Raw genomic sequence first — 24,473 nt, 5'->3', positions numbered from 1 at the left:
CCTTCACTCTGGTCACTATCAGTTTCTTCTTCATTTATAAATCTCTGGTTCTATATCACTCATTTGCTTTGTTGATTAGGTTTCACTTATAGGTGAGACCATATGGTATTTGTCTTTAACTGCCTGGCTTATCTCACTTAGCATGATGTTTCCCAGCTCCATCCATGTTGTCACAAAGGGTAGGAGCTCCTTCTTTCTTTCTGCTATGTAGTATTCCATCATGTAAATGTACCACAGTTTTTCATCCACTCATTTACTGATGGGCCCTTAGGCTGTTTCCAGCACTTGGCTACTGTAAATAATACTGCTATGAGCATTGGGGTGCAGAGGGTCTTTTGAATTGGTGATTCAGGATTCTTAGGGTCTAGACCCAGTAGTGGGATTGCTCGTCAAAAGGCAGTTCCATTTTTAGTTTTCTGAGTAAATTCCGTACTGTTTTCTACAGTGGCTGCACTAGTCTGCATTCCCACTAACAGTGTATTAGGGTACTCTTTTCTCCACAACCTTGCCAGCACTTGTTTTTAGTTGACTTATTAATGATGGCCATTCTGACAGGTGTGAAGTGGTATCTCATTGTGGGAGATACATCCCTGTTATATTCCCCATCTGAAGGGGAACACTTGTAGTTTTTTCCTGTTGAATATGATGCCGGCAGTGAGTTTGTCATATGTGGCCTTTATATGTTTAGTTATGTTCCCTTCGTACTCACTTTGTTGAGAGTTTTGTTCACAAATGTATGTTGGGTTTTATCAAAAGCTTTTTCTGCATGTATTGATATGATCATGTGATTTTGAACCTTCACTTTGTTTATATGGAGAATCACATTTTTTTAATTTGTGAATGTTGTACCAACCTTGCACTCCTGAAATCAATCCCACTTGATCATGGTGTATGATCTTTTTGATGCATTGCTATATTTACTTTGCTAATAGTTTGTTGATGATTTTAGCATTGATGTTCCTCAGAGATATTGGTGTATAATTCTCTTTCCTTGTAGTGTCTTTATCTGGTTTTGGAATTAGAGTAATGTTGGCTTTGTAAAATGAGTTCAAGAACCTGCCCACATCTTGAATTTTATGAAATCATTTGAGAAGGAGAGGTATTCGTTTTTGTTATGTTTGGAAAAATTCACCTGTGAATCCATATGATCCAGAGTATTTGATGGTTGGGAGTTCATTTTATTACTGCTTCAATTTCAGTAGGTGTAAACTGTCTACTCAGATTATCTGATTCTTCCTGATTTATCTTTGAAAGAAAGACTGTATGCTTCAAGGAATTTATCCATTTATCCAGGTTGTCCAATTTGTTGTCATGTAAATGTTCATAATATTTTCTTACAATTTTTGTATTTCTTAGGTGTCAATTGTTAGGTCTACAATTTCATTTCTGATTTTATTAATTTGTGACCTTTCACTTTTTTTCCTTGATGAGTCTTTTAACAGTTATGTCATTTTTGTTTATCTTTTCTAAGAACCAGCTCTTAGATTCATTGTTCTTTTTTATCATTTATTAGACACCATTTCATTTATTTATGCTCTGATCTTTATTATTTCCTTCTACTCACTTTGCACTTTGTCTGTTGTTCTTTTCCAATTTCCTTTAGGTGTGAAGTTAGATTGTTTATTTGAGCTTTTTTCTTGCTTCTGAGATAGGCCTGTATGCTATGACTTTCAGTCTTAGGATTGCTTTCCCAATGTCCCAGAGACTTTGGGTTTTTGGTTCCTGATTTTTATTTGTGTCAAGGTATCTTTTGATTTCTTCCTTGATCTCATGGTTACCCAATTCCTTGTTTAGAACATGTTATTGAGATTCCATGTCTTGCCTGTTTTTCACTGTTCTCCTTGTGATCAATTTCTAGTTTCAAAGCATTGTGGTCAGAGAAAATTCTTGATATAATTTGAGTATTCTCAAATTAATTGAGCCTTGTTTTGTGTCCTTGGATGTCATCTATTCTAGAAAACATTTCACATGCACTTGAAAAGTATGTTTATTTTGCAGCTCTGTGGTGAAATACTCTGGAGATATAAATTAAATCCATTTGACCCAGTGTTCCATTTAAGGCCACTCTCTCCTTCTGGATTTTCTGCCTCAAAGTTCAATCTATTGATGTCAATGGGGTGTTAAAATCAATGACTATGACTGTATTTCTGTTGATTGATATTTGCTTTACATTTTTAGGTGCTCCTATGTCAGGTGCAATGTTTCCTAGAGTTATATCTTCTTGTTGGGTTGTTCCCTTTGTCATGTAGTGTCCTTCTTTGTCTCTTACTATAGCCTTCGTTTATACTTTAAGGTGCCCAAACTTCTGTCACCTCTGGGCCACACTGGAAGAGTTGTCTTGGGCCACACATTAAAAACATTATAACACACAATCACAAAATAATCTCATAATCTTTATAGTAAATTCATGACTTTGTGTTGGAATCTATTCACAGCTATCCAGGGCCGCATGCAGCCCATGGACTGTAAGTTGGCCTCCCCTGAAAGTCTATATATATATATATATATATAGAAGCTTATATACATATATATAAGCACTGTTACCATAGCTTTGTTTTCCTTTCCATTTGCATGAAATCTTTTTCCAACCCTTCATATTTAGTTTGGTTCCTCTTTTCATCTTAGATGAGTCTCTTGGAGGCATTTCATCTATGGGTCTTGTATTCTTATCCATTCAGCTACCTCATGTCTTTTGGTTGGAGAATTTAAGCCATTTAGATTTAAGGTGATTATTGATGGATACATATGAATTGCCATTTTATTGTTAGACTATTTTCCTCTGGTTTTGTTTCTTCTTCTTCCTCCTCTTCTTTTTCTTCTTTCTCCTCCTCCTCCTCCTCCTCCTTCCTCTTCCTCCTTCTTCTTCTTCTTCTTCTTCTTCTTCCTCCTCCTCCTCCTTCTTCTTCCTTTTTCTTCTTCCTCCTTCTTCCTCCTTCTCTTCCTCCTCCTCCTCCCTCTCCTCCCCCCCTCCTCCTTCATAAAGCAATGTCCTTAACTTGTTTTGCAGTACTGGTTTGGTATAGGGAACAGGTCCTCCTGGCAATGGCAAATGTATCCCAGCCATATCAGAAAACCAGCAGGCATGAGTTCGCACACAGGAACCAAACCCACAGATCAGCTTCCCTATGGGAAATCAGGCCTGCACTATACCTAGGCTGCTTTGAGGCTTGCTCTTGCTAAAACTCCCTCACCCTGAGTTTAAGCAGCAAATGTTTACTGTATATCTTTAAAGTAACTTCCTAAAGTCTGTTAATTATCTCAAGGACAGAGTGCAACCAGACCAATCACTTTTATCATTCCCTTGCATTTGCAACATTTTTTCCTTTTTAATCTGGGAGAAGTAATCAGTAACATACTTTCCTTTCTTATATGGAAAAAGTAATCACCTAAAGCAAACCTGAGCATAATGAATGAGAACCTCCTTTGATGTATGCTATTAGAAAGCAATAAAAACCTGTCCAGGCAAGGGTCGATGCACTCTCTCACTCAGAGGGTGGCCATGCCATCTCTTTTTCTCCACAGGACTTCAGTAGTCCATGTGAATTTGTTCATTGCATCCACAATGCCACAGATAACACTGGCTGGAGTCTGCATCAGTTTGGTGTTAACAAACTCCTTTAGCTTTTTCTTGTTTGGGAATCTCCTTATTTCTCCTCAGGGCTCTCTTTTGATTTTAAATGATAGCCTTTCTGGGTAAATAGCCTTTCTGGTAGATACTTACTTTTGCTCCCCTTAAATACTTCATGGTAAGCCCTACTGGCGTGAAATGTTTCTGTTGAGTAATCTGATGCCAATATCCTTCCAGATCTTCAGCTGTTACCCATGGGAGCCCAGCCAGCCCTCTCATGCCTCCTCCACACTCCCTATGATTCTCATTGTGCTAAAGTGGTTTCTTTCATCTCTCCAGGGTTGTAAGGCTTCTCTCCAACCTGTGTTCAGTTGGTTCTGAGCTGTTTTTAAAATATCCCTTCATGTTCCCAAATTGCCTCTGTCAGTAAAGCTTTCACATGAGGCAAAAGCTTCAAGATACAATTCAAAAAAATATTTTCTAATGCCAAAATACACATAACAAGAATTTACTATATTAACCATTTTAAGGTACAGTTCAACAGTATTAAATACATTCACATTGCTGTGCAGCCATCATTACACTTCATCATTTTGCCATTCCCATCAACAGTGCATAAGCATTGTGACCTGCCTGCAGTATCACCAACACTTGGTGATATTATATTATGGTTCTTTGTAATGGGTATGTTAGTGGGTGTGAGATGGAATCTTATTGTATTTTTTAAGTTTTTTCTACTTGAAGTATAACTGACTTACAATATTCTATTAGTTTCAGGTGGACAACACAGTGACTTGTATTTATGTAAATGACAAGGTGATCACCACAACAGGTCTAGTTACCCTCTAGTCACTCTGTAAAGTTATTACAATGTTATTGATTACATTCCCTGTTCTGTTTGGTACATTCCACAGATATATTTATTTTATAAGTGGAAGTTTGCACCTTTTAATCACTTTCACCTCTATTTACTATCCTTCTATCAAAACTTTCTGTAAACTACCAGTTTTTTTGTTGCATCTATGAGCCTATTTTTATTTATTTTTGTTCATTTGTCTAGCTTTTTAGGTCCCACATACAGTTATATCATGCAGTAATTGTCTTTGTGAGACTATTTTCTTAACATAATACCCTCCAGGACCATCTATAATATTTTGTCCCAAATGACAAGATTTCACACATTTTTATGGCTGAGTAATACTTTTCATATAAATGTGTATTTACAAATATATGGTTAAGATATTATTTTCATTTTATTTATTCATATATTTATGAACACTTAGGTTACTTCAATATTTTGCCTATCATGAATAAGGCACAAGCCTGTAATCAATAGTGGTACATATAACTTTTTGAATTAGTGTTCATATTTTCTTCAGACTAATGACCACAAGTTAAATCACTGAGTTGTATGGTAGTTCTACTTTTAATTTTTTGTAGAAACCTTCTTGCCTTTTTTGATTAGCATTTTCATGAAACATAATTTCTTACCACAGTTTCTGAACTTAATACACAGCCCTAGGCTGTGGATTCCATGCTAAACTCAACTGTCTTGGGCATATTGAATTTATCCTCCTTCCTTTAGAAAATCTTTGCAGCCTGTGTCTCACTAAGTTCCAACAGCACCCCCTGTCTGTGGTCTGAGTGCCCAACACTGCAGGAGCTGTTGTGCTATGTACACATGTTTGGGTGTACAGAGCCATTACAGATTTTTGAAATCACAGGGTAAGAAACCCCTGAATGGGTAAAAAATACCAATGTTAAAAAAAGACATAAAGGGAACAACTATTTGTGGACATTTATTCTGGGCTGAGTTGGAAATGCCTCCCCTCATGCAAAATAGAGAGTGTAAATGTCAACCTCTACAGCAACAATAAATGTGCTGCACCTATAAAAACAAAACAGAGGGATCCTGTCCTGAAGTCCCCTCTTTTACTCTTGGAGTCTCTGCTCCAGTATTTTCAGCACTGTGTTGTGGCTGTTAGAGAAGAGCACTATGTGCTCCAGAGGTGAAAATGTAATAGAATTGGATGAATCAGGGCATGATTGTTACAGGGTGCAGCCAAGAGGGTGGTCCTAAATAGGGATTTGGAATGGAGTCTAGAACTCATGTGTTCAGGAAATATTAGGATGTCCTCACCCCTTTCCCCACAGGTGTGGGTTGGGGAAAGGAACAAATGGGGGAGGGCCATTGAGAGCTGTTTTGCATAGCAACAGCTTTGCAGCTAACCTCTGGTGTGGTCATTTAACATATCTATAACCTTTAACTGGTTGCATAGATATGTTAAAGAGCTGTGGTCAAGCTCTGAGACAGGGGGGTGGAAGTAACTTCCCCACCAAGACATAACAGGGGGCAAGTCCATTGAGTTACAGCGCCTGCCTGGGACCTTGGAGAAGACTGGCTCCATGACATGAGGCCACACCTGCCCAGACTCACAATGGCAGCCCAGTAAAGCTGGAAGGATATGAGAGTGATGGCAATTGTAGCCAAATTGTGGGAGGAGTCGGAAATGGGGCTGCAGAGGAAGATTGGCATGGGGATTTAAACCCAGATGCCCCGGCCATTGTGCAGGGAGAATCACGCAGCTGTGGCAATTGAAAGGAGAGCCACGTGGCTTTGCCAGAGTGGGGTTTCCCATAGCTTTAAAAGGGGGAACCACCACCAAGCTTTAGCAGAGATCCCGGTGACATAGCTGATGGTGCCAGGAACCAAGGGAGGCCTACCAGCCAAGACAGATTACTGGGAAGAACTGGGGGCTGCCTGAGCCACAGACTTCTATTTCTTTTCCTGAGATATGGTACCTCAGACTGGGCAAAGGGGAAAGGAAGAACTGTATGTGTTTGTGGGTGTTTTAAGGGACTTTGGGATTTTGATGAAGACATTAGGTTACTACTTTAAGTTTGCAAAGTATTAAATAAACATTTCCTTTCCTTTTCATGAATCTGTGGCATTGAGAGACGTCTTTCCTATAAGGTGGCTGACATAACAAACCTGGGGGGGGTTCCTTTTGGTAATAGTGTATTGCCCTTTGCACCCCCTTTGTTGTTCTGTAACATGATGATATCATATAAAATTTCTGAGTCTTATTGGGTTTACAGTAAACCTATTCTGATGGAAAACTATGTCATAAAAGGGGCAGTTCTTAGTGTTTAAAACAGCACTTTAGTTAGCTTTTAATTTCTGAGGGAGGAAAACCATGTTAATAGTTCTGAGGTCTAAAAAATGTGTCCTCTCTGATTTGACTCTAGTGTTAGGTGGGTATTCTCCTTTTTTGGTGCTGCACAAAATCTAAGGTCAACAGGACCTCAAACTCTTTATACCTGTGTACGACTCTTAGTTTCCAAGCTCTTTATTTATAGTTTTGGGGCCATAGTCAATTTAAAAAATTTAAATTATGGCAAGAGGATGACCTGATTAAAAAAGTAAAGAAATGTAAAATAATATTTCAAACAAATAACAATGACAAGAAGTGAGGGCAGCAAGTCTAAGAAGAAGGAAAAATTCCAAGCTGAATTTATGAGGCAAGCATTATCCTAATTCCAAAACCAGATAATTACACTACAATGAAAGAAAATTATAGGCACTTAACCCTCATGAATGGAGATGCTAAAATTCTTGAAAAAATTAGCAATCCAGACTCAGCAATAGATTAGAAAGATCATACGAGGTGATCATGTGGCATTTGTTCTGGGGATGCAGGGTTGCTACAATATATGCAATTAAATAAATACAATAAAAATCTTAAAGAAAAAAATGTAAAACCACAAGATCACAACAATAATCTCAGGAAAAAAATTCATAAGATCCAGCATCCACTTATCATAAAAAAAAATCAGCAAAGTAAGAATAGAGAAAACAAAGGCCATATATGAAAACCCCACTGCCAACATCACATTCAATGGGCAAAAACTAAAGGTGTTACCTATAAAATCAAGAACCAGACAATGTTATCCATTTTCACCAGTCTTATTCAACATAGCACTGGAAATGCTATCAACAACAATCAGAGAAGAAGAAAATATGCACTGCAACCAAATTAGAAAGGAGAAAATAAGACTCATTAATCATATTTTACATGATGTTCTATGTAGAAAACCTTATAACTGCACCAACAGCTTCTGAATCAAAAAATGAACTCAGCAAAGTAGAAGCATACAAAATTAATATTCAGAAATTGGTAACACATCCATACAGCAATACTGAACTATCATGAAGAGACACTGAAAAACAGCCCCATTTACTACTGCAGAAACCAAATGACAACAAAAATCTAAGATAAATAGAAAAAAATTAACCAAGTAAAGACCTGTACTGTGAAAACTATGGGACACGGAACAAGAAATCAAGACAGATACAAATCAGCAGAAGTATATACCATGTTCATGTAATTGAAGAATTGACATTATGAAAATGCCCAGGCTGCCCAAAGAGTATCTATCCATTTAATGCAATTCTTATCACAATACCAATGGCATGTTTCACAGTTCAGAAACATATATCCTAAAAATGTACATGGAACCAAAAGAAAAAAAAATACAAATGGCTTTCAAAAGCATGAGAAAAAAAGAACAAAGGTGCAGAGATTACAGTGACTGAAACAAAACTATACTACAAGGCCTTTTTAAGCAAAAGAGCTTTGTACTGTCAAAAGAACAGACAGATACATTAATGGAACTGAAGAGAGATCCCAGAAATCAACCCTCTCCTCTGTGAAGAATTAATATTTAACAAAGGATGCAAAATCATACAATGGAGTAAAGACATTCTTGTTTAATAAGTGGTGTTGGGAAAATGGAACAGGTACAGGCAAAAAATTAAGCTAAACCACCAAACTTACACCATACAAGAATGAACTCAGAATGGGTAAAATATTTAAATGAAAGTTGCAAAAACATAAAAATCCTAGAAGAAAACATAGGCAGTGAAATCTCAGACATCTCCTATAGCAATACTTTTTCCAACATGTCTCCTAGGGCAAGGAGAAGAAGTAAAAAATAAACAAATGTAACTGCATCAAATTAAAAAGCTTCTTCACAGCAGAAGAAACCGTGAACAAAATGAAAAGAGAAACCAGTGTATGGGAGAACATCTTTGGCAATGATATATTGGAGAAGGGGTCAATTTTCAAGCTTCATGAAGTCCTTACACAACTCAACACCAGGAAGACAAACAATCCAATTAAAAAATGGCTGGCACACCTGAAGAGACACTTCTCCAATGAGGACATGAGATGGCCAATATACATATAAAAAAGGCTCAATGTTACTAATCACCAGAGAGATGCAAATTAAAACTACAAAGAGATACCACCTCCCATCTGCTAGAATGACTACCATCAACAAATCAACCTACAAGTGCTGGTTAGGATGGCCAGAAAAGAAAATCCTAGTTCACTGTCCTAGAATATGCAGATGAGTGCAGTCACTGTGGAAAACAGTGTGGAGTTACTTCAAAGAAAGTAAAAATGAGGGTGATCCAAGATGACAGAGGAGTGGAAATTATGCTAACTTCCTTCCAGGACCAATCTGGAATTACAACTAAATTGTGGAGTACTCATCAAGAACAAACAACTAAACAATAGCGAGAGGGAAGCTTTATAACCAGGGATGGACAGAAGAATCAGCTTCAGCACAATTTCACTGGTAGGGAGAGCAGTGGAGACACAATTGGGCAGGCTGGATGCCCACAGGTGGCAGCTGAAGTGCTGGAGGGATATTTAAGCAGCCAGTTAGATCACCCTCAGGAGTGTGGGCTCTAAACTTTAAGGTGGGATCCCCAGCCTATAGGACCAGAGCTCAAAAAGTACACAGAAAACAACCAGTGGTGAAAAGTGACAGCATCGTTCTCTGCCAGAGATGGATAACTGGAAATGCAAAGAGGCATTTAGAGAGCCAACACACAAATTTTCATTTGCAGGCACTTACCTTGGGCTCCTGCAAAGGCGTGGTCAAAGTGGGCTAGAGATGCTTGAGGAGAGACTGATGATGGTAGCTTTTGAGAGAGAACTGAGAGAGTAGCCACCAGGATCCCAGTGCTGGGTCATTTCCTATATGGCAGCAGCCATCATGTTCAGGCAGACAATTCCCCTCCCACCAGCAGCAGCCTGAACAGAAACGATGCCCCCAAACCCAAGAGGGATTCTGCCCTGCCCTATGGTGCTTAAGCCTTACTGCTGAGTGCAGAGCAACTAGATTAACAGCTGAAAGAGACAGCCACAGACAGTAGGTCCCTGGAAGTCTTAAACAGGCTGCCTAAATTCAGATAGGGTCAACATCTGACATCACCAGAGGCAGATCCAGAAAGAAAAAACAGTGGTAAAAACTAGAGGCTTCTGAGACAAAATCCACTGTGGTCTTCTCCATGATTTGCGATAGTTTCTTTTCTGCATAGCTTTTTAACATTCATTTCTTGTCCATCACGCTTGTGCATATTAAGTTACTAGATTTTGTACTATAGCTTATTTCAATTCACACATTTTCCCCTCCCTTCTCTTAACCCATTTTAACTATTTACTGTCATTATTTTCATTTTAAATTTTTGTTTTCTCTCTTGCCACTTGTAACATTTCTCCCCTGGCCAGGCTCACAAAACCAATTTTATTGTCAATAGACATTGCACATCCTATTTCCCTGCACTTAAAACACCTGCATTCTCTCTCCAACTTTAGCAATCTTCACTAGATCATTGTGGGTAGGGTAGTTGTCACATTTCTTCAATTTTATCTCTAGATCTTCAGTAAGTTTGTATTTGAAATCTCAAGTTTTACCAATCACATCTCCAACTCTTTTTTTATATCTCAAATTTGTAAGTTTGCCATGTCTTAGCCTGTTCTTTTTCTTTCTTAGTTTTCTCTTTCATCCTGCCCTTTTATTTTGTATTCTTTTTTTTTCTTTTTCTTTTCACCTCAACTTATAATTTTCCCTCTCTCAGCTTTGTTTTTGTTCCTCACTGTCAGGACTCCTTCTCATCTTGTCATTTCACAATGACTAACCATTCCTCTAGACATCTCTTAGCTTTTCTTTCTTTCTTTTTTCCCTCTTATTCCTATATCATCTATATTAATTTTAGCTCATTTGTTGTTGATAGTGTTGTAGGTGATCTTTCTCTTTAATTTGGCTCCTATATTTTTTATTATTTATTTACTTTTTCCCTCCATTTTTCTTTCTCTTTCTGACTTTATTATCTTTTCTTTTAATTTCCATTTAAACCTAATATGATATATTTCCCTTCAGTTACTCCATTCTGGCTTCTTCCTTCCCTTTTTTTTTTTCATATGTAAATTTTACTTTCTCTCTTCACATTACTCCAACTCCTAACTCTTATTAGTGATCCTCCATCTACCCTCTGAAAATCATATTTCTTTCAGTTAGTCATCTCATATTTGCTCTCTTTTCTTATAATAGCCTTAATCCCTTTACACCCTTATTTATACTGGTTCATTTGCTGTTGATAGTGGGATTGCAGGGGGTAGTTATTTTTCTACATGTGGGATTATTTCCTGGGCTGTGTGGTTTTCTTCTGGCACCACCTGCACAACCACATACAAGGCAATGGTTGGTGAAGTGATCCTTGTTCAACTAACCGGAGGGAAGGACTCACCAAAGAATGACAAAACAACAGTCAAAACCCAATTACATCCAGAGAGCCAACATAAACAGCATAAAGGGCATCCCAAGATAATCAGGTTCAGGAGACTGGGGAGACTGCACCACTAAAGGAAAGGAGGAAGCTACAGAAAGAGTGTGAAATGAAATAGAGGAAAGTAAACTATCAGATATTGAGTTCAAAACAATTGTTATATGGAAGATTAATGAGCTCAGTGAGAATTACTGAAAACTACAGGGAAGCTAGGAGAAACTTACTGCAAAGAATGACAGCATGACAAAGGACATAAAAAAATCAACAAGGTCCAAAATGAAATGGAGAATACAATTTCTGAATTGAAGACCACAGTATAAAAAAAATCAAAAGAGGGCTAGATGAAGCAGAGGTTCAAATCAGTGAGCTGGAGGACAAGGTAGAAAAAAAAACACAGAAAGTGGAAAAAAGGGGAAAAAGGCTCAAAAAGAGCAAAGAGACATTAAAGGAACTGCAGAACAATATGTGGATAGCAGGAGAAGAAGGGGAGGTGGGGATAGAAAACCCATTTGAAAAAGTAATGATGGGAAACATCTCTAATTTGATGATCCAAAATGTCACAGAAATCCATGAAGCACAGAGGGTTTCAATCAAGAGGAACCCAAAGAGGCTCACTCCAAGATACATCATAATTAAAATGGCATAATTCAAAGACAAAGACATAATCTTAAAGGCAACAAGGGAAACACAGGAAGTAACATATAAGGGAGCACCAAAAGAGCTAGCAGTTGATTTCTCAATAGAAACACTACAAGCCAGAAGGAAATGGGAAAAAATATTCCAAGTAATAAAAACAAAGATCTACAAACAAGATTACTCTACTCAGCAAGACTCTCAATTAAAATGGATGGTGACATAAGGAGTTTCCCAGAAAAAAGGCTAAATTAATACATCTCTACCAAAGCAGCACTGCAAGATATTCTAAAGGGCTTGCTTTAAGGATATGAAGACAAAGAGAAAGAGAGGAACACATGTACAGAGGGGGTAAATGAAACAAATAAGTACCTTTCAATAATAACCTTAAATGAAAATTAATTAAATGCTCCAGTCAAAAGACAAAGGGTAGCTGAATGAATAAGAAAACATGACCCGTATATATGCTGCCCACATGAGACTCACCTGAGAACAAAAGTCCTATACAGACTGAAAACGAAGGGTTGGAAAAAATATTCCAAGTCAATGGACTGGAAAAAAAATAACTGAGGTAACAATACTTATATCAGAAAAAAAATATTTAAAGCAAAGGCCATAAAAAGAGACATAGAAAGACACTTCATAATACTCTAAGGAGGAATCCATGAAGCAGACATAAACATTCTAAACATATATGTACCCAACATAGGAGCACCCAAATATATAAGAAAAATTATGGAGGACTTCAAGAAAGATATAGGTAACAACAGAATTATAGTAGGGGATTTTAACACCGTACTGTCAACAATGGATAAATCTTCAACATAAACCATCTACAAGGATATTGTGGAATTGAATGACACATTACATCAAATGGACTAAATTGATTTATATATAGAACCTTTTTTCCCAAAGAAGCATAATACACATTCTTTTCAAATGCACATGAAACATTTTCCAAGATAGACTACATGATTAGACACAAAAGAAGCCTCAACAAATTCAAGAATATTAAAATTATGTTAAGCATTTTCTGAGACCACAAGTGCTTGAAACTATAAATCAACTCCAGGGAGAAAAGTCTCTAAAATATTCAAAAGCATAGAGACCAAATAGCATGCTATTAATCAACAATTGTGTTAATAATGAGATCAAGGAAGAAATCAAATAGTTTATGGAAACACATGAAAATGAACACACAACAGTCAAACACCTATGGGGCACAGCAAAGGCAGACCTTACAGAAACTTCACAGCAATACAGGCCTACCTAGTAAAGATAGAAACATTTCAAATAAACAGCCCAAACCTACAACTACAAGAACTGGAGGAAGAACAACAAAGAAAGCCCAAAAGAACTAGAAGGAGGGAAACAATCAGTATCAAAGCAGAATTAAATAACATATAGAATAAAAGAACAACTCAAAGGGTCAATAAATCCAGGAGCTGGTCCATTGAAAAGATAAACAAAACTAAGAAGTCTTTAACCCAGATTCATTAAATAAAAGAGAGACAAAAAGAAAAAGGAAGTATACCCAAATACATAAAATCAGAAATGAAAAAGGAGAATTAACAACTGATACCACAGAAATAAAATGGATTGTAAGACACTATTATGAATAAATAAGTGCTAAAAAATTTGAAAACCTGGGTGAAATAGTCAAATTCCAGAAAAACAAAATCTTCCAAAACTGAATCAAGAAGCAGCAGAAAGACTGAACAGGCCGATAAACACCCGGTGAAAGTAAAACAGTAAAAACAAAAACAAAAACAAAAGAAAACAAAACAAAACAAAACAAAAAATTCCTGGCACACAAAAGACCTGGACTGGTTGTGTTAACAAGAGAATTTTACAAAACATTTAAGGAAGAGCTAACTTTGATATTTTCAAACTATTCCAAAAAAAAAAGAGGGAAGACTCCCAAACTCTTTTTATGAGGCCAGCATCATTGACATCTCAAAATAGATTAAGAGACAAGAAAGAAAACTACAGGCCAATATTGCTGATGAACATAGATACAAAAATCCTCAACAAAATATTGGCAACCTACATCCAGCAATACATTAAGAAGATCCTGCAGCATGATCAAGTTGGATTCAATGCAGGGTTGCAAGGATGGTACAATATTTGCAAATCAATACACATAATACATCACATAAACAAAGGAGAGGGAAAAAACACATGATTATACCAATAGATGTGGAAAAACTATTTATAAGGTACAGCACCCATTTATGATTAAAAAACTCAGCAGAGTGGGAGTAGAAAGAGCATACTTCAACATGATAAAGGCCATATATGAAAAACCTACAGCCAACATCATACTCAACAGGCAAAAACTAAAAACTATCCCAATTAAGATCAAGAACAAGACAAGGATGTCTGCTTTCACTACTTATATTCAAAATAGTATTGGAAGTCCTAGCCACTGTGATCAGGCAAGAGAAAGAACTCAAAGGCATCCAAATAGGAAAGGAGGAAGTAACACTGTCATTATTGGCAGATGACATGAGAGTGTACATAGAAAATCCTATAGACTCCACCAAAAATCTAATCCACCTGATACATGGATTTGGCAAAACAGTGGGTTACAAAGTCAATATTCAGAAATCAAGGCATTTTTGTACCCAACAACAAAATATCAGAAAGAGCAATCAGGCAAAAAATATAATTTTCTCTAACAACAAGAAATAAAGTACCTATAAGTAAACCCAACCTGGATATAAAAGACCTATACTTAGAAAAGAACAAACACAAAGAAAGAAATTAAGAAAGACACAAGTAAATGGAAGCATATACCATGTTCATGGATTGCAAGAATTAACATAATCAAAATGTCCATGTTACCCAAAGCAATGTGTATATTTAACACAATGCACATTAAAATAACAATGACATAGTTCAGATATATGGAATAAACATTCCAAAAAGTTGTATGGAATCATAAATGACCCTGAATGGCTGCAGGAATTTTGAAAAAGAAGAACAAAGTAGGGGGAATCACAGTACCTGATATCAAACTAGATTATAAGGGCACTGTAAACAAAACAGTCTAGTAGTGGCATAAGAACAGACACATAGAACAATGGAACAGAATAGCGAGCCCAGGAAAAAAAAAGTCTCTATGGTCAATTAATGTTTGACAAAGTGGGAAGAATCATAAAATGGAGTAAAAGTAGTCTCTTCAAAATATGGTGTTGGTTGACCTATATAGCTACATTCAAAAAAAAGAAAGAAAGAAAGAAACTTGACCACTAACTTGCATCATACACAAAAATAATCTCAAGATGGATAGAATACTTAAGTATAAATCATAACACAATAAAAGTCCTAAAAGAGAACATAGGCAAGAACATCCCAGATATTCCACTCACCAATATTTTACCAATATATCCCCTAGAACAAGGGACATAAAGGAAAGAATAAACAAAGGGGACCTCATCAAAAAAAAGCTTCTGCATGGTTAAAGCAAACATCAACAAAAAGGAAAGGGGAGCAACCATATGGGAAAATATACTTGCAAATGAAACCTCAGACAAGGTATTTGATCTCTAAAATATATAAATAACTCACATGACTTCAGCCCAGGAAGGCACATAATTCAATTAAAAAATGGGAAAAGATTTGAACAGGCACTTCTCCAAGGAGAATGTACAGAGAGCCCAGAGACATATGAAAGGATGCTCAGCATCACAACCCATCAGAGAGATTCAAGTTACAACCACAGTGAGATGTCACTTCACACCAGTCAGAATCACTGATATTAACAAATCCACAAACAAGTGCTGGAGAGGTTGTGGAGAAAAGGGAACCCTAGTCCATGGCTGATGTGAATGCAGACTGCTGTAGCCACTGTGGAAAACAGTATGGAATTTCCTCAGAAAACTAAAAATGGAACTGCCTTTTGACCCTACAATTCCACTACTGGGATTATACCGTAAGAATCCAAAAACACCAATTCAAAAGAACTTATGCACCCCCATGTTCATAGCAGCATTTTTTTTTTACAATAGGCAAGTGCTGGAAGCAACCTAGTGCCCATCAGTAAATGAATCAATCAAAAACCAATGGTACATTTACACGATGAAATACTATGCAGCATAAAGAGAGAAGGAGCTCCTACCCTTTGTGACAGCTTGGATGGATCTGGAGAGCATTTTGCTAAGTGAAATAAGCCAAGCAGTGAAAGACAAATACTATGTGATCTCACCTCTAAGTGTAACCTAATCAACAAAAGAAACAAGCAAGCAAAATATAACCAGAGACATTCAAATAAAGAACAAACTGACAGTAACCATAGGGGTGGGTGGCAGGGATAAAGGTGGAAAGAGAAGGGTTGTCAAGGAACATGCATAAAAGACAGATGGAAAAAGGCAAAGAGAGGTAGAATTGAGGGTGGGAGGTGGGGTTTGGTGGGGTGGGGAAAAGTCGTGGCAGGAAAATGGAGACAACTCTACTTGAGCAATAATAATAAGTAAATGGCTGAGCAAGTACAGCAACAAAGTGTTTGGTTTCCTTCTTACCTGCAAAATGATAAGCTCTGCTTATTTGACTAGCAGCCCAATTAGCATATTTTATGTTGTACTTTTTGTTTTTGCACTTCCTTTTGAATTAGAAGCAATACGGCTTGCCCATATGTAAATTCCAAACAAAGCTCTCAGATTACTGTTGTTCAGTTTGTGCAAAATACCTTCTTAAAAGTTAAATGTTTTCAAGTCCACCTAGGGTATATTTAACCTCATTACAGTACTAATAGTATAAGTGGCTGTTTCAAAAAGTCACCATAATCTTCTCCAAACAAAAGGTTGCTTTAACAGAGATACATTCATTGACATAAAGCCTTGCAAGTTCATGCCAGGCTCCTTGTTGTCCAAGAAAGTGTTCCAGACCCTTATTCAATTGCTCACTGGTCTCCAAACCTTTCCCCTGAGCATTTGAAATAGCAATTTAAAGTCTTTTTTTTTCAGCCATGTTAGTTAAATTTTCATGTACAATTTAATAATATACCTGTACAGTATCATCTTATCTCTCCATGGCCTCAAACTCATGCCACTTGGTTAGTTGACTCTGGGACTGCCAGAGAACTATACTCTCAACTCCTGCAGACAATACAATGCCAAGTCATCCAGCCAAAGATTGGGCCTATAATCATCACTTGATCCAAACACATCTCCAAGCTTAGCAGCATATCCCTGAATTGATTCCTCTATGGCTTTCAAAATTTGCTCACTATTTCATGAGATTTCTTTTCTCTATATTTTAACTTTTTCTTGATTTTTTTCCTGAGACATTGGAAAGCCCTGAGACCTTTCCAGTATTCTCAGAATGTTAATTGTTTTTAAAATTAAACAATCAGGTCATTGGTAGAGTTTCTCTATATAGATGTCTATATGTCCACCTCTTTAGGAAATAATTAGAATTGGTTTATAAAAATTCCTCAACTTAATTGGCTCACCTAATTAAAACATAAGAAAAACTAACCCAATTTCTAGGTCATTAATGGGCAATATTTTTCATCAATAAAATGATGCTATTTTTGCTAAATCTATTAATAACATATCTAAAGGATGAGTCAAAGACATACATAATATTGATGTGTATGTATACAATTGAAGTAATTTTATGTTTCTAATGAGAATGATTGTGGCTGCCATGGAACAGGCTTTATTGTTCACACTACAAAAAATATCAAATACTTCTTTCTTTAAGAAGAAGGTGCTTCATGAACCAAGTGTGCAAATGTGGTTTAAAAAAAAGTAAATACATACAATCAGTGAATTGCTAGCCTTTTTCTATACTAATGAATGGAAACATGATTGTACATTGAAAATATGTATAATTCAAAAATTACTTCGACAGCAGTCTATCGATATATAGCATCCTATGGAGGAGATAGAATAAATAAGAAAATAAAAATTAAAGAAATATCTTTAAAACCACAATAGTCTATGTCCTGTTTCTGTGGAGAGGTCTGTGTGATTTACAGCCCAGGGTCTTCGCCCTGGGCCCAAGAGGATAGCTAAGGTAGTTGAAGAAAGCCCACCAAAGGTAGTGGGGTTGGAAAGAGAATTTCCTGCAACAGAACAGCTGCCACCTAGGCACTTCAGGCTGGATTAATAATAAGAAGGGGTAAGGGTGGGGGAAAGTGCAGTCCAAATGCTAAAACGGTAAAGTTAAGATCCTGAGAGGCTTTGATGATCACCTGCCTCATAGGACAAACTCCAGGGAGGTTGAGTCCACACTGTGAATTGTTTGAGAGGACAATGACTCACCTGAGGGAGGGACATGGAAAGAAATTAGAGTAGAAATTAGAACCTAGTGGGTAAAGCAGTTGGATGACTAAATCCAAGAGAGACCTCCCAAAGCTTTCCTGATTGTGATAAGCCCTGTAAAGAAGAACAAGGTGGGAGGCAGTAGACAGAGTGGATGGGTTAGGTGGTTACTTTCCCATGTAAGATGGTCAGGGAAAACATCCATGTTTCTGTGACATTTGAGGGAGACCTAGAAAGGAGCAGATAGGGTTAGGGAGGACTTGGCTCATGACACCTGATTTTGCCTGAGTAGTTACCTAAGTGCAGAGGAACTGACTTTCACCACATAGTTTTCTCTGATAAAGGTTTTTTTTTGTATAAAACAAGATGAGAGTTTTAATAGTCACCTGAGTTTAAAATGCTTCACCCTGAGAATTCACCTGCATTCTCTCTAGCTCTGGGTGGTGTTCTCTTCTCAAAGAGATACCAAAGACAAAACAGGTAAAACTGAGTTTCATAAGGCCAGAGGTCATTCCTAATTCCATGAACAATGGTCTGAACTAGGAAATGTGAGCTGAAGTGTTGGTATTATGACCAAAGCTTCCAAAGATACTACTAACAACAAGAGCAGAAATGTATTGAAGTTATGGCAATAATTTAATTGACATATAAATAAGAATACTCAAGGCTTTAGAAATCTTTTGAAAGAAAGAGAAAGACAAAGATCAGTGTTGCCATTCACATGAGTGTCCTCTTGTCCATTCCCATTGTCTACAAAGTGTCCAGGTTCCCTCCACATGTTTACATGAAGAAGGACAGAGCTCAGATTCTATGAGCTCATCACCTGCTCCCACTGGTTATCACAGGACCACTGCTCATCCTCTGAAGGACACACTATCTCCCCACTGTAGACATGGTACAAATGAGACAAACTGGAGATGGGAGTTGTCTGAAATATGACCTTAATTCAACAATAATGACAATGTCTGCTCATATTTTTGAGAGTTTATTGATTCAGTGCAAATCATTTAAGGACTATTCACCTTAAAAAATCTATTATAATATGCAAAAATTTTTATTTAGAATTTAATAAAATATAGGAGGAAAGAAGGGTCACTCAAATTTCACATGCAGCTCAATGGTCCAACTTGCAGTAGACTTGATGGGGTTGGAGACATCACACCAGTAAATCCCAGCATCTTCCCTCTTCACAGGGTCTATGGTGAGGGTTCGGTGGTCTGTGGATAACTTCATGCGCTCATTCAGCTGCAGCTTCATGCCATAGAACAACCAGTGGATGTAGAGTGCATTTGTGTTGCATGTCAAGACCACAGTATCCTTATTCTCTGTGACTGTGGTGTTGCTGGCTACGAGGGAGACCACTAATTCAGGTTCTGTAGAGAAATAGAGAGTGTGACTGATTAAGAATGGGTTTGAGACCTAAAGCCATGCAACTCACTCAGATCTCAGCCACTAACAGCCCACAGTGAGATATGTAATGGCCACCAGAGTATGTCCCCAACATTTACAGAAGGACAATTATTTAAATTCAGGTGAAATTATGTAAGGAGAGAGCTGGAGCTTCACTCTGACCCCACATAACCCCAGGCTGATTCCACACATACTCCTTCAGTCATCTCTGTTAGCAGCTCACAAAACTGCTTCCCACCCCATGTGTCCTATAACCTCATCATGAGATAGAATTTTTCTCTCATGAGCTTTTATTGATCTTTTCTTAGAACATCCTTTTTTCACAAAACATCAGGTCCCACTCCTTATTAAACTTTTATCCATGTTGTGGAAGGCAGCCTTACCACCATGTCCATTTATGGAGCCAAAGAAGTTTATAGTAAGTGGAAAAGCATTTGGCTTTTGTTAAATAATTTATTAGGCAATAAAGACTGTTCAATAAAGACAGTCCTTTTAATAAATGGGTTGCACAGTGGTATTCACATGCAGACAAGTGACATGCGTCATTGTCTGACACCAGACACAAAAATTCAGTCAAGTGGATCAAATTCTGAAGGTTAAACCCAAAACTATAAATTTCATAGAAAAAGTATAAGGAGAAGAATGATGACATTGAGTTGGCAATGATTTTATGAATATGACACTAAGAACACAGGTAAAAAATAGACAATTTGGATTTTGTCAAAATGAAAATGTTTTCTTCATCCAAAAATACAAGTGGAAAGGTGACCTACAAACTGGAGAAAACAGTTTGCAAGTTATATAAAAAATAAAAGGTTAATGTCTAGGATATACAAAAGGACTTCTAGAACTCAACAGCAACCACAAAACCACATATAAACTGACTTAAAAATGAATAAAACACTTGAGTAGACATTTCTCCAGAGAATATATGCAACAGGTCAAAAGTCACAGAAAAAATGCTCAACCCCAGTACTATTCACAAAAATGAAAGTCAAAATTCTCCATGTTTCATTTGTTCCTGGTGATGTTGGGTGTGGTTAACTTTGCTCTGCAGGTAAGAAAATAAAACTTGCCCTGGGTAGTACCTACCCTTTTTCCAAAAGCTTCTTCAACCAGAGTTGGCACCTCTCATATCTCAGTCAACTTCAGTCTTTGAAAGAACCCTGGAGGCCTGTGCATCACTAGAAAATGCGCAGGAATATGTGTGCTCAGAGAATATATGGCCTCCAGCTATATGACTGGGGGAAAGTACAGACTTTCCCAGGTGTCATTTAAGAATCAGTGTTTGATTAAGGAAAGACATAAGATTGGGAGTCAGATACACCCCTGTAATTCTTATCCTTCACAGACAACCTGACTGCCTGGTTAACAAGGAGTCTTTCCTTCCAGCTGCACAGACTTCTATCGCCCAGCTGATGTGTGTTTTTATGAGGCACCATTTCCCAGGACATGCTAGAGACTGGGGTTTGTGCAATATTAACAAATAGAAACCAGGGCAAGTAGGAGGTAAGATGGCTACTCAGGTCTCTGGGCCAAGAGGTGGATCAGGTATTTTAAGGTGAGTGTGAACCAAATTACTCAGTGAGCCAAATGAGTCCGTGAGCCAAAAAATGATACAGCAAAGTCCAAGAAGTGATTTAGGAAAATGGAAAAAAAAGACAGGCAGAAGACAGCCCTTGACCATTAAAGTCATTCTCTCTCCCCTGATATCAGGTAAGGACTGGTGCAAATGCAAAACAAGAATATTATAGCAAGTGGTGTCATGGATTTGCTGCAATTCTGGCTTGTGTGGGCAATATGTGTCAGGTGGCTATGAGATACAAATTTGAAAAAAAAATTTATTCTGTATATGAAAATTATTATTTACAGCCCAGGGCCTAAGAGCAATCACAAAAAAGACTATTTTATTAGAGAAAAGAAACTGATCTGAGATGATGGTCTTGGTTCTTGGAGGCACAGAAAGACTGTCCTTCATGTCAAGAATTTAAAGGTCTCTGTATCAAGGTTCCAGGCTCCAAAGTGATTTTGGATCATTCATTCATTCATTCATTCAATCAACATTTATTCTTTCCTATTTCATCAAAAGCCACTAAATATTTGTTACAGGTTGGTCCCTGAGTTTGTATCAGGGGTAGAGTGGGGAGTGAGAAGGCAAACTCTTTTCTTTGTAACTGCTGGTTGTGCCTCCACCAAAACAAGAAGCAAATGAGTAAGTGATGTGAAGTCCAATGTAGGGAGGTGTAGATAGGTTACCTGAGGGGGTGAGGTGTGCAGTGATTCTGATTGTTACTGCATGTAATTTGATTCTAGAGTAAAAATACATTATTTCTCCTTTTTTAAAAACTATACAGGTCAAAATATATGCCTATGAAGTGACAATGGCTAAGACAAAAGAATCTGCAGCAATTCATTGGTTTAAAAATCCAAAGCCACCCTCATAGTGTCTCTAAGGTAGAGGAATTAAATCTGAGGCTAAATTAGATCTGAGGCTACAAACAGACATTGAGGGACTCTGATCAGCTGCTCATGGTCTTTGTGACTCTGCTTTAGTGACTGTATCTCTGGGTGCCTCAGTTCATTCTCAAGAAATATTTGGCTGCTAAGTTGTGAGTGTAGAAACTGTACAATATTTCCATCATCAGACCTTAACCAGGGACAGAGAAGCTGTGCAACTCAGGGGCATCTCTTATTGATCAACTCCAAGAATCCCCTGGGCTGATCCCTGATGAATGAGCTACCAGGAACATCTCTTTTTCTCAGTTTCTTTCTGGAGATGCTGACTTTCCTCTGAACCTTTCTAAGACCCCCAGGATAGGAGGTTATACACAAAGACATTGTCTAACTGTGCCCTCCACACACAGACTCAGGTGAGACCAAACTCTTTTTTGCCAAGATGTGGCTCTTGGGCCTGAGCCCTGGCTGGTGATCAGCTCAGGATTGTTGTGTCTTGGGCAACCATTAAAATGTTTCTCACTCAGCCTTTCCCAGGAGCCCAGACACAACTTGACACAGGCTCACCACAGTCCCTGGGTTCAAGGTCCCTGAGACAAAGTACTAGAGAGGAGATTCTCAGCTGAGCTCTGCAAGTATATCAGGGGGCTCATCAGATCATGCTTTGACCTAGCACATCAAAGTCATTCTCAAGGTCAAATTCACAGGGGTTGAGGGGGGTGAACTGAGATGGGACTCCCTCTACAGAGTAACTCCCATCACAGTGATCCTTCTGTCTACAATGACTCTCCACAGGGGTGCAAGTTGGTAAGGGAAATGACAGCTTAGGAAATCTGTCTACACAAAATCCAACCTGAAACAAAATGTGGAGAGGAATGGAAGCAAAATTCAGGGATGTCTGTCCTGTGTGTGAAGTAGACTCCACCCCACCCAAAACCCAGTGGTCAGAGAGCAATCACTCACCATATACGTTAAGCCTCCCAAATCCAATTTCTTTTATTTCATCTGTAACGTAGACTACCACAGTGTACATTCCTGCATCATTCATGGTGACGTTATCTATCAGCAAGGATCCATCAGCAGTTACTCTCTCTCGACCACTGTATGCAAGACCTTTTATATCATATGTTGAAAATGTGAAAAGAAATGCAATAATACTGTTTTTGCTTGTCCCTTCTCCCTTGTGCCATACAAAGGCTAGAACTTCAGGAGGTGTATTGCGGAGAGGTAGAAGCGCAGCCTCCCCTTCAGCAATATAGGTTGACACAATAGCGAGTTGAGCTGTGGTGGGCTGGCACCAGAAGTTGAAGAGTGAGACTAGGAAATAAGAAAAAAAATCTATGTTTTCATGTATACATTGGGATGGAAAGATAAGGCCCTGAATCCTGAGTGGGTCTTTTTATTTTTCAGCCCTGATATACAGGTGAGTGTGTGTCTCCCATGGTCAAGGTTCACAGCATGGTCCCCATTTTTTCGGCAGCTCCAAAACTGTTACTTTTTCAATTCCAAGCAGTCTTCTCTAGGTGTTTTCTTGCTCATCCCCTCATTATGCTCAGACTCCTTCTTAGAGTCAGGGGCAGTTTTGGAAGACACTTTGATAACCACCTTCTCTAAAAATCCTCTCTCTTCACTTCTTTTTTTCCCTGGGTCTCGTGCATACCTCACATAACATCTAAATTTTTCCTTTTCCCTCTATCCTCTTGAATATGGGCTAAATTAAATCAAGGCTTTGTTGGATCTTGTACCTCCAGGGACATCACCCAACTGCAAGTACATGACTTTGAATGAATGGACAAACCCAGGGTTTAACCTAGTGGGGTATATTTGACTATTTCTGAAGTTGGTGGTAAAGACAATGCCTAGCACCCCTCATTATGTTTTAATTTTTTCCACTGTTTTCTGACATAAATCATTGTTATTATTATCAGTTTTTATTATCTATACTTAATGATGAATAACAGGAAAAGAAGAGCAATTGAGGTTTTCCTGTCTCTCACCACTTCCAGATTATGAGACTTTCCTTTTTCTGACCCCATTCTCAATCCTACTCTGCTCCTTGTCCTTCCCCCTCAGGTCCAAATGGAAGCCTTCCCTCTTTTCTCAGAGCACTGGTCTCTTTAGCAGATCCCAGCCAGTCTCTGTGTCAGATCCTTTGTCTACCCCAAGGAATTCTGCCCTACTTACCAGCCACTAGGAGCCCTTGCCAGTGGACGAGTCCTCTGTGGGTAGAGACTGACAGGGATCCCATGGTGTATGTTGTCTGCTCTGTGGCTCTGTCTTTGAGAGAAGCTTGGGGTTCTGTAAGGCTCACAGGTACCTCTGTCCAGAATGGTGCAATCTGCTGTGTGTCCTACCTGTGTGCTGAGCTGTATTCTGGGGAATCTTTACTATTCTTACCATGTGGGCTGGGGCTGGGTCTCTGCACAGGACCCTCCCACTCCCTGCCCTTATTCTGCCACTGCAGTGCCTACTTACCAGTACTTCTCTCCTATATTTT

At 38.1% G+C, this 24,473-nt stretch overlaps 1 pseudogene; it reads right to left on the bottom strand.

Annotated features, from left to right (window-relative positions):
• Positions 1–15,653: 15,653 nt before the first annotated feature.
• Positions 15,654–23,024, bottom strand: LOC123813327 (annotated as a pseudogene).
• Positions 23,025–24,473: the final 1,449 nt, after the last annotated feature.

This window comes from Phyllostomus hastatus, unplaced genomic scaffold (genome assembly GCF_019186645.2).
Source record: "Phyllostomus hastatus isolate PE091 unplaced genomic scaffold, TTU_PhHast_1.1 phas_contig_1507, whole genome shotgun sequence".
Classification (NCBI taxonomy): domain Eukaryota; kingdom Metazoa; phylum Chordata; class Mammalia; order Chiroptera; family Phyllostomidae; genus Phyllostomus; species Phyllostomus hastatus.
The sequence above is the reverse complement of the archived record's forward strand: the minus strand, read 5'-3'. Positions and strand labels throughout refer to the sequence as shown.